We start from the raw sequence: 12,378 nt of genomic DNA, 5'->3' as shown, positions 1-12,378 counted from the left end.
CCTTCACCCCACATTACGCCACTATCCCTTGTCCCTTTGGGTAAAGCATTATTCCTTTTATAAAATTTTTTGGTGTTCCCCCATACTTTGTCCAAGCTTGGGCATATTATTTGGTTGGTCTGGAGAAATTGTACCAAGTTTGGGTGTGCGATTCTGGGCCAAGAGGTTGGCTACATGGCAGAACAGAAAGCACCCTTCCCACCCTGGAATCTCCCTGGTTGTGAAGCCACACTTGTTGTGAGTAAGTACTTCTGAGACTCAGATCCAGTTCTCACTGCCTCTTACCGGACCTCTCTCTCGTGTGAGTGTTCTGAGGTTTCTTCCTCTGGGGCGAGTGGTGCTTCCTGCAGATAAGGTGCTAAATATCTCAAGTCAGAGTGTAACAGTTTTTCCATGCTGGTTGACATTCAGAGAAGACACTGGTCCACATAAACTGTATTTGCAGTAGATTTGTTTACTGACTTGTCATCCTCATCATCTTGGATTTGCGTTCAACAACAGAGCTGTGTGTACTTTTGGTCTGTGAGTCCATTTCAATGGACAAAACATTTTGATTGAGCTCACTGTTTGGACAGACTCTGTAGAAAAGACGGTCCTTTCAGGCCACAACATCTAGTTTATTTAACCCGTCATGCTATTATAATTTGGATACAATTTTTGAAGTTGCTTAGGTTAGTTTGTCTCTCTTACTCACTTTCTTATTTGAAAACAGCAAAGCAGAAGATGATCCAATGCTGCTTAGTTTTTTTTGTACACTTTATTCTTCTGCTTAAGAGTTTGTAAATTCACCAATTCACATGCTAACCTGGCTATGGATCTGGATTATATAATAACAATAAACCTGAAAATAGTAATATCAATATTTATCAATATTTAATTGACAAATGTCAACCTTATCATGACCTTACATCTTTTTATTATTTATTTATTTATTTATTTATTTGTGCTGTCCTCTAGCCGGTACAGAATCAAACTTTCGGTGTTACTAGCACCATGCTCTAATCAACTGAGCTAACCAGTCGGTCCTTATCTTACATATTTTTAAAACTAAATATTACTGTAAACAATGTAGTCACAAAAAATGAGCATTTGGGGTTGGATTCTTGAAGTTTTAAAGGAATGAATAAGTCTAGGTTATCAGCACTAATCTTTCATAAATCAAGGTATTGTGAGAAGAGTCAATGTTACAATGAGCTTGAAATAAATTATCAAATTAATCCTGGTTGATGCAATGACTGTCGTAACTTGTGAAGCCACCTGTCTCCATTTGAAGGAGTCAACATCAAAAGTGAAACAGCATTTACTGCATGCCCACAATGCTCCAGGCAGCGAAGAGGAAACCAAAATGAAAGAGCCTCATCCCAGTGAGCTATAATTACAGAGGAAATAATAAGTAGGTATTTTAAGGGACAAATAAATAGAAATAACAAGATATGTTGAGCAAGAAGAAATTTTAGAATGAGCTCAGGAAGATAATTCCTATCAAACTTAGTGTAATCACTGAAGCCATTACACTAGATAATGTTGTTGGGGCTATTAGTATTAATAATAGTAATCATCATTTATTACAAGTGCAGCATAGAGAACAATTTTGCAATGGTAGGAAGATAGAACAGATAGACTTGGGAAGAAATCTCCCTTGAATTCTATGATGCCATGCAAAATATGAATTCTAAGAACAAAAAGTCTTCACCACTTCATTATCAAAAAAGTGCTACCTGACCGCCTCCAGGGCAAGTGTCTTCTTTGCAACTCTTCTTCTTTAATTAAACAAGATCATTCTTAATATGACTGACTCAGCTGAAAAAACACCAGAACTAAGAATTGTTTGTTTGCTGTTGATTAGTTGGGAGCACATTTATCCATCTTACTATCTTCTTTCCTCTTTCAGAAATAATCCACAAATTAAGTTTATATTGTAATTGTGTGCAAGAAGTCAAGTAAAAGATATAGAATAGAATTTTGAGAGAAAAACTGAAGACATATAGACTATTTAGTAAGGCACTTTAAATTGAATTCTTATTGAGATAATTGTACAATCACATGCAGTGGTAAGAAATAATACAGAGAATACTTTCTACTAGTTTCCCCCATTTCCAAAATTACAGTATAATATCACAATCAGGATATTGACATTGATACAGTCCACCTATCTTATTCATATTCCCTCAGTTTAACATGTAAATATTTGTGTGTATATATTTAGTTCCACACAATTTTATCACACATGTAGCTTCATGTGTCCATCACCACAAGAATCCCACCTTTTGCCTTTTTGTTACAGCACTCATCTCTCCCCTCCCCCATCTATAACCCCTGGCAACCACTAATCCAGTCTCCATTTCTAAGATTTTGTTATTTAAAAAGTGTCACATAACTGGAACCAGACAGTATGTAACCTTTTAAGACTGACTTTTTCACTTAGCATAATTCCCTGAAGATTCATCCAAGTTATTGCTTACATCAATAGTTTGTTTCTTTTGATGCCTGAGCAGTAGTCAATGAAATGCACAGATCACCACTTGTCTAATCATTCACCTGTTGAAAGACATCTGGGCTGATTGCCAGTTTTTCATTAGTACAGAATGCTGCTATGAACATTCATGTACAGGTTTCCGTTTCATTTGTGCAAGAATACAATTGGTAGGTCATATGGCATTTGCATGTTTAGCCTTATAAGAAATTACCAAACTACTTTCAAAGTTTCTGTACCATTTTACATTCACATCAACAGTGTAGGAGTGATCTAGTTTTTCCATATCCTTGCCAGCATGTGGTGGTGTCACTATTTCTTATTTTAGTCATTCTGATTGGTGTGCAGTAACATCTCATTGTGGTCTTAGTTTGGATTCCCCTAACAGCAAGTGATGTTGAATATCTTTTCATATGCTTACTTGCCAACCAAATGACCTCTTCAGTGAAAGTGTCTTCATGGCTTTTGTTCATTTTCTAGTTGGATTGTTGGGTTTTTTTTAACATTGAGTTTTGAGAATTCTTTATATTTTCTAGAAACAAGTCCCTTGTTGGATACATTGTTTGTAAATATTTTCTCCTAGTTTATAGTTTACCTTTGCATCCTCTTCACAGTGGACGAAAACTTGGCTTCCACAGAGCCCAAGTTAATAATTTTGATGAGGCCTGGATTTATCAATTTTTCCTTTTATGGATTGTGCTTTTGGTATAAAGTCTCAGCACTTTTTGCCTAGTACTAGATTCTAAAGATTTTCCCTTTTTTTTTTTTTTTTTTTAACATTTTATAGTTTTGTATTTTACATTTAACTCCATCATGAGTTTATTTTTGTATAACATATTAGATTTTGGTTGAGATTTTGTTTTTTGTTTTGTTTTGTGGGCCTCCTTCCACACCATTCACTATGATTTTAAACATCTGTGGACACTGCCTGTGAAGGAGAGCTTCAGGTTGGCAAAGGAGATGAAGTCACAATTACACTGCCACATATCTCTGGGTCCACACCACCAATGACTGTGTTCAAGAAGAACAAATGGCCTTATCAGAAAGACCTTGTGCTTATTATTAATCATGACACTAGTGAATATGTGCTGGAAAAAATTCAGTAGCAGCATTCAGGTCAAGAAAAAGAAACAACAGAGCAAAAAGACAACCTACAGAACGGGAGAAAGTATTTGCAAACCATGCATCTGACAAGTGATTGATATCCAGAATATACAAGCAACTCAAACAACTTAACAGTAGAAAAATAAGTAAACCAATTAAAAAATGGGCAAAGAAGCCAAACAGGCTTTTCTCAAAGGAAGACACAAATGGCCAATGGTCACATGAAAAAATGCTCAACATCACTAAGCATCAGGGAAATGCAAATAAAAACCACACTAAGATATCATCTCACCCGAATTAGCCTGGCTATTATCAAAAAGAGAAAAACAAATGCTAGCAAGGATTCAGAGAAAGTGGAACTCTCCTACATTGTTGATGGGACTGTAAATTAGTGCAGCTATTAAGGAAAACTGTATGGAGGTTCCTCAAACAAGTACAGATGGAACTGCCATACAATCCAGCAGTCCCACTGCCAGGTATATACCCAAAGGAATTGAAATCATCATGTTGAAAGGACACCTGCATTCCCATGTTTATCACAACTCTATTTACAGTAGCCAAGAGTTGGAACCAACCTAAATATCCATCAACAGATGACTGTATAAGGAAAATGTGGTATATTTATGCAATGGAATACCACTTGGCTATAAAAAAAGAATGAAATACTGCCTTTTGCAGCAACTTGGATGAACTGAGAGAAAATTACATTGAGTGAAATAAGCCAGGCACAAAAAGAGAAATACTGCACATCCTCACTCATAAGTGGGAACTGAAAAACAAACAAAAAAAAACCAAATAAAATAAAAAAGAAAGAAAGAAAAATACAATAATCACAATACATTGAACTTTGAAAAGAAGAGAATAGAACTGAGGGCACCAGAGGAGGGAAAGGGGGAGGGGAAGGGGTGTTAGTGAGAAATTGATAAAGGGCCATGAAAAGTGGTTACATTGTGACTATACTAATTATCCTGATTTGAGCATCGCATACTGCACACAGGTATTGATATTCACTGTGGTACCCCACAGATATGTACAATCAATTATGCTTCAATAAAAAAGTTTAGAAAAAGAAAAAAAAAGAAAGAAAGAGTGAGGGAAGCAGTAAAATCCAGGCCTGCATGGAACAGCCGCCCTCTCATCTCCCACAGCCGTCACAGCCACCATCACCTCCACCCCCTGTGCCATTCAGAGCACCAACGAAGCCCCGGTTGGATCCAAAACTTCAGCTTTGAAGGATACCCTCTCACCAGAACCTCAGCTGGATGACAACAAAAGAGAGCTTGAGGGTCGGAGTTGACATCACCGAGCAGATGTACAGCAGCAGTGGGAGCAGCTCCTCGGACTCTGAGAGCTCCTCGAAAAGTGGTGGTGACGGCTCCAGTAGCAAAGGCGAGGACAATGGCCCAGCCTGTCCTCCACATCCTGGTCACCAGCAGCCCTGCACCAGCAGGCCCACCATCGCCAGCAGAACCAGCTGGCCACAAGGGAGTAACTAGCTAGCGAACACCCTCAGGAGTGACTTGCAGTTGAGTGAGTTTGGCCATGACGGTGGTGACAAGCACTGGATCTTTTAAGATCTACTTTTTGGTGCACAAACATGCTGCAAGACAAGCCTGCTTTAGCATGGAATTCATTGCCAAAACGGAAACACTGTGGATCAGTGACTGCTGTGGGAGTTTGAGGCGCTGGAGCACTCAGATATTCAGGCCTTTAACTTAGTAGTGATGGGGGATTTTCTTGTGTGATGTTTTAACAATCTCATGTTTTAAAGTCTAAGTAGATCTGTAGAAGAACTAATAGAATTACATTTCCACTCGTTTGACATTGTTGATGAAACACAGACAAATGTGCCCTGGTCTAGGTTACTCAAAGACCATGTCTTCACCAGGCGGGTGCTTCAGTTTTAACTCTCAGCAGTCATCAATTTGGCTAAGTAGTCCGCAGGTAAGAGAGAGACGGAAACCTCAAACTGCATCATAGAAATATGTTAAAACTACTCTAAATTGTTGACACAAATTGGTGAGGACGTTTTGTCTGACCCAGTCTGGCAAGCCTGTGCAGAAGTGGATTTCAAGACAGAGTCCATGAGTGTCAGCTGGGTGGGCCCCTAGACATCTGCTAGCTCAACCCCCTCACTGACTAACTGGGAAAGGGAAGCACACAGCTGGTGTGTGGCCAGTCCCCTGACCCAGGCCAGGCTTTTCTCCCTGCTCCTCTCTCTTGAACCTCGTTTATTGGAATCAGAGATTCTTATACATGGGACCTTTAGATGTACACTGGAGCTTTTACTCAATTCCAGAAGACAGACGTGTTGGGTACTTCTAGCTTTAATTCAGACCCAGACAGTACCTAAGTACATGAGGCTGCATGAGTAGATTAAACCAGCAGCCACTGTGCTATTACATGTAACCCAACTAAACTGGGGCTTTTAGTTCTATGTGGACCCACACTGTGTTCTTCATTCAGGAGATATTAGCAGGGGAAGTAGGATTGGAAGAGAGGTATGTTGTAGAAACCTCTCTGAACAAATGAACCAGCAATACATTTCCCAAACCCAGAATCCAGACAGGAGTTCTGCAGTATGAAAGGAGCACATTCTTTGGTAAGGTAATTCTGTTATGCTATTGTGCCACTGTTTGTACCTGACTCCCAGACTGATTCATAGTTTTTATACACAACTAGAAGAAAGTCACACAATTGCCCTCTACAGTGTGGAGTTTCCAAATGAATCTGTTGTTGCAGGAAACTGGACACTAGTGAATGCTCCACATTGAATGAACGTGTGATGAATTGTCCCTTAATTAGTATGTAGGAGACCATTTCCACAGTTTAAATGCATATGACCTGAGAAATTTTTATCTACTTTGGTTGAGTGGTCATCAAGACATTAATACTGATGTTCATTCCTCCACTCAGATGGACTTTTCCTCCCCAGCTAGTGGAGGGAAGCAGTCTGGACCTAGAAAGGAAATAGATGATTCAAGTTGACGGCTTTGGTTAGAGTTGCACCATGTAGTCAACTGTTTCATCCACATAGTAACCCCAGTGAGCTGGAGATGTGGGCAAGGAGCCATTGCCCAGCAACACGGTCACATCACTCTACCCAAGTGTAGGTGTACACTAGTGCCCTGTGGTGGGTTTTCAGACTGTCATGAGGTTCCAGTGGATTGATGGCATGAAGGAACTTATTTAGAATGAATTGATAATTGTTTTATAATTCCTTGGTAATGACAGCTCAGGGAAAGTGAGGGTCATGATGGGGAGGCTTGAATTGTTACTGGATATGGGAATTGTTTCACTGCTCTTAACTTGCTCAAACTGGCGCAAGTTCCAGGAACCTGAACTGAAAATTTATAATTAAGCCTGTCTTTCTCTCTTTTATTTTTTCCCCCAAAGCCTTGATTTATATAGACAGAACTGTGGTTTTTGGCATATTGGATCAAGATGTTTGTTTTCATAGGAAATACTTGCATATGGCACTGGGCTTGGTGAGTTAAGCTTTCCGAGCCTCAGACCCTCTCCCCTGTCATCTGTCCTACTCGACACTGCACAATTACTCTTTAGCATGGCTCCAGCTTTGTTCTCTGCACAAAGACTTTGGTGGTTCTGTCTCACTGCCTTCCAGCTTTACCTACTGGACTAAGGAATCTTTTCTTTTTGGAAATCAAGAATTTGGCCTCAAGTTCTTTTTGAGAAGTTTGTCGTGAGACAACTTCTCATGAGTACCCTAGCGCCAGCCAAACTGGACTTGCCCCTCCTGCCCCAGTGCCCTCTCCCAGTCTTTCCTCCTCCTCTCCCACTTCAAACGCCATTCCTGAGGCTCTGTAGGTGCTGTGTTCATGGACTCTTCCTCTGATCATTGCAACCCCCATGGAGTGCCCTGTGTATACATTCTGACCTTTCTCTTGCTTGAACTCTGGTTGGTATGAGCTCCTTAAAAGCAAGGACTGTCATTCTCATCTCCGTTTCCAGGAGTGTCCACAGGAATAGACATTCACATGCTTATAGCCCGGTGGGCAAAGAGGCAGAGAAAACCAACCAGTGAAGTACACAGGATAGACATTGAGAAACATTCCAGGCACTTGGAGACAGTAAAATACCCATGCTAATTTCCATAATTTTGAAGTCTTTAACTAAATTGTTAAAATTCCCTTTTCTTTCAACTGTACAATGTCTACTGTAGGTCTTTAAGGTGAGGTGAAAAACTTAAGTCTGAACTGTCTAAGGATCCATGGCAAGGCTTAATAAAGATGTGATTTGGGAAAACTTAATACAAATAAACTAGAGATTTGCAATAATGCCACTCACTAACTATAATAATGAATAAATTTTTCTAAGTGTGGTGTTTATATGTATGTGCTTCAGTGGTGGGAAAACTTGAAAATTCCAAAATCCTTACTTCCCTATTTGAGGCTGGTTTAGCAGGGTGTGTGTGTACATGTGTGAATGAATAATGATGCATTTATTAGATTATTTTGAAAGAGAGTTAGGCTGTTACGTGGATATGTATTACGTATAGCCAAATTGGATTTGGCAAGGATTGTAGGATTTCTTAAACTCAGGCCTTAATTAGCAGGTTGGAAGACAAGACCAATTGAATCATTACGAAATATGTGTCTTTGTTGCTCCTGTTAATTCTGTCCTGGGTTTATTGCATCATTTTTAAGTGATTTTTAAAATCTTACGCCTACAAGTTTATTTTGCTTTATTATGAAGCATGTTTACATGCATGTTTACATTTATGTAAAATATTTGCTGTGCCAAGATTTTTTGGTTTATTATCTCAAAAGATCATTATATTAAAAAAAAAATGAAAATCAGCCATACCACAAAAAAAAAAAAAAAAAAAAAGATAAACTATCATTTAAAGGTAAGGACAAAATGACGATCTTTTCAACTAATAAAAACTGAGCTGACCACTTGTTATCACTCAGTTGTTACTGAGTGATCAACTAAGGGATAAAATTAAGTAAAAAGGAAATTAGACCCCAAATAAACATAGGAATGCAAGAAGCAATATTATGCAAAGAAACTGGAAAACATGTTGGTGTAGCCAATGAATTATTAACTATAAAAATAATTTAAATAATTAATTTTGAGATGTTTAAAGGAACATAGAATCACAAAAAGATCACCATGTGGAATATTGGCAAGCAGGGAGAAAACTGAAATTAAAGCATAAGAATGGTATGTAATTCAGTATGAAGACCAAGATTTCATTAACATTTTGGATATATATGATCATATAGAAATGTATCCCAAGTATCCGAGGCTTAAAACAACAGTCGTCTTATTTTCTCACAGTTCTGTGGGGAAATGGTTTCTACACTCACTTATCCAAAACCTGTACTCGGATGTCTCAAACAATTGGATGCTGGTTGGAACATTCAGCTGAGGCCATATGCTGGGGCCTTGTTTCTCACGGTCAGCTGAGTTCTTCAGTTCTCTTCCATGTAGTCTCCAGACTGTTCCCTCTACATGGGGCCTTTCCATATGTTCTTCCCACGTGGCTCTCCAGCAGGATAGCCAGACCTCTTACATGTATGCTCAGGGATCCCAAGAATGCAAAAGGAGAAGCCATTAGGCCTTTTTAAATCTTATATTGAGACCTGACATAGGGTCACTTCTGCCACATGGTATTGGTTAAAGACAAGCCCAGATCCAAGTGGAGGGGACTATACCAGCGTCAAAATACTGAGAGACACTGTTCAATGTAATGGAATATCACAATTAACTTTAGAGTTTGTTCAATTATGCATACTAAAAATTTAAGGTTACCAGTGAAAGCATTAAAATAAAATATTGAGGAGCCAAAAAAACTCAGTAAATCCAATATATTAGAGGAAAGTGATAATAGGGAAAAGTAAAAACAAAGCGTGGTAAATACAAAAAAGCCAAATATGTTGGTACTTACAATAATATAAATGGATTAAACTAGCCTGTTAAAAATCAGAGATTCACTGAGAAAATGTTTAAAATACATGCTTTTTATAAGAAACACTCAAAAAAGAAAGAAAGCAACACACTAAGTCATAATGGCCCAGAAAGTTCGAAAGTAAAGAGAGGAAAAATAAAGATATAACAGGCAAGTACTAAACAAAATGAAGGTGATATTGATCTAGCAATATCAGATAATAGACACTACAAGGAAAACTTTAGTTTTAGTGATAAAGAAGATTGGCACTTAATGATAAAAAGAAACAATTGATTAGGAAAAGATAATCTTGAATATGCAGTAAACAATATAGTTTTATGTACATGTAAAAAAAAAAGAGAAAAAGTAAAAATTGCCAAAATATCAGAATGGGTAAAAGAGTAGACAGAGCAAAGACAGAAAAAACTGGTCAAGATATAGAAAATTTGAACAATGATTAAATTATTTCATATAAGGATATGTGAGGAACTGTTTCTGACAATTAAAGTTCTGAGTACAGACAAAATTTATGAAAACTGAGCACTCTACTAGGCCACAAGGAAGTCATTTCTTTTCTTTTTTCTTTCTTTTTTTTTTGTAACTGGCCTGTACAGGGATCCAAAAGGAAGTCATAAAAGTATAAACTGTCAATAGAATACACGCCACACTGACCAAAATCCAATAAAATGAGAAACTGAAATTTTAAAGTAACCTGAAAAGAAAAAAAAAATTAAATTTGAGATGTGTTTAAACCTGAGTGACAATATATGACTCTTACATTTTAAAACTTATGAAATGTAGATAGTGATACTTAGAGGAAAATTTATACTTTTAAATGTCTACATTTTTAAAAAAGATGGAAAATAAATGAGTTAAATGTTCAAATAAAAGTAAGAAAAAACAACACAGTAAATTCCTCAAAATTAGAATTATGTAAAGATTAGCAAAGCTTAAGTAAACCTCTGATCCTCTGGGTCAAACGTGTTCCCCTGAGGTTCATGTATTGGGTGATTTATATTGTAACAGTGTTAAGAGGGTGGGAAATCAATTATGGTAATTAAAAGGTGAGGCCTTTAAGAGGTGATTACATTGTGAGGACTATACGCTTGTGAATGGATTGATCCATTCATGGAGTAATGGGTGTAGTTCTGATGGCTTTATAAAGAGAGTGAGGGAGAAGGTTAACTCATTCTTGCTTGGCCCATTCTTGCCATGGACAACCTGCATTACTGTGAAGAGTCACCACTGAGAAAAAGTCCCTCACCAGATGTGTTCCCTGGATCTTGGGCTTCTCAGCCTCCAGATGTAAGAAATAAATTTTATTTCTTTATAAATTACCCAGTTTCAGATATTCTGTTATAAGCAACAGAAGTGGACTAATACATCTGGAAAGATCGATCAAGAAAAGAAGCAGGCACAGGTAGGCCATATTAGAAATGGAGAAGTTCAATGTAAAGATTTTTAAATTTTAACAAAATACTTTGAACAACTTTATAATAATACATTTGAAAACAGATCAAATAAGCATATTTTTGCTTAAATGTAGATTATCTAAATTGTCTCAAGAAGAAATAAAAAACTTGAATGGATCTATATTCAGGAGTAATATTTTAAAATATTCAACTGATCCAGAAGAGGCACTGATGAAACCAAAGGACAACTAGCAAATCCAAATAGACAATTGCGGAAAAAAACTGGCATAGACTTATTATGAGTACTAGATGATTATCAGTCCCACTCATATTTATTGAAGAAATTAATTCAGAGGTTAAAAATCCACATACCAAGAAAGCATCATGCCCAGAAGATTTTACAAAAAAGTTTTAAGAAACAGGTAACACTTTCCTTATACAAAATGTTCCAGATAATAGAAAAAGAAGAATCAGTTCCCCACTTAGAACTAGACAAGAAAGTATAAGAAGGAAAATTGTACATAAGCTTATATATGAACACAGAAGCAAGTATCATCAATAAAAGATTAGCAAACTGAATTCAGAAACATGTGTGAAAAATTATCATGTCTAACCAGAGTTTATTCCAGGGATGTAAGGATGATTTAAGTCACGAATACCTATTAATATAATTTGCCACATTAAGAAAATTTGAAAAATATATATGATTATCTCATTCAATAAAATTCAACGTTTATTCATGATTTTAAAATAAATGAAAAAGAACATTTAAATTAGGAACAGAAGTGAACTTTCTTAAACTGAAAAGAGCATTTATCAAAAACTTATTACAAATATTATACTTGAGGGTGAAATACTAAGAGCACTCTGTTTAAAGTCAGGAATTTGATAAGGATGGCACCACTACTGTTTCCATTCGACTGAGTTGTAGAGGTCTTAGCCAGATAAACAAATGAGAAAAATAAGAGATAATGACTGAAATGAAAGGAAAAAAATCATTTCTGGAGAATAGGATTGTTTACATAAACCATCCAAGAGAACCTACAAACTATTCAAATGAATACAAGTTCAGCAAGGTGGTGTAATACTATAGAAATATTAAAAAATAAATGGCATTCCAGTACACTAGCAACAACCAATTAGAATGTAATTTTTAAAAATTATTTTCTTTACAATAGCAACCTAGAATTACAACTAACATGAAAGATATGAAAGAACTTTATGGAGAACACTATAATGTATAAGTAACATAAAGGAAAACCTAAATAAATGAAGTGATTTACTATTCTCATAGTTGGGAAGACTCAGTATCAGAAAAATGTCAGTTCTTCCCCAAAATTAATTGATAAATTTAGTGCAGCTCCAAACAAATTTTCAAGAGGTTTTATCTTGGGCTTTGACAAGCTGAGCTTAAACTTCAAGTAAAGTAGTAAATAGTCAAGAATAGCTGAGACAATTTTGAATAAAAAATTTTT

At 36.7% G+C, this 12,378-nt stretch overlaps 1 pseudogene; it reads left to right on the top strand.

Annotated features, from left to right (window-relative positions):
• The first annotated feature begins 1,231 nt into the window (after window positions 1-1,231).
• Window positions 1,232-5,151, top strand: LOC134381653 (ELL-associated factor 1-like; annotated as a pseudogene).
• Window positions 5,152-12,378: the final 7,227 nt, after the last annotated feature.

The sequence above is a fragment of the Cynocephalus volans genome, chromosome 7, assembly GCF_027409185.1.
Source record: "Cynocephalus volans isolate mCynVol1 chromosome 7, mCynVol1.pri, whole genome shotgun sequence".
NCBI lineage: Eukaryota > Metazoa > Chordata > Mammalia > Dermoptera > Cynocephalidae > Cynocephalus > Cynocephalus volans.
This window is presented reverse-complemented; position numbering and strand designations above follow the sequence as displayed.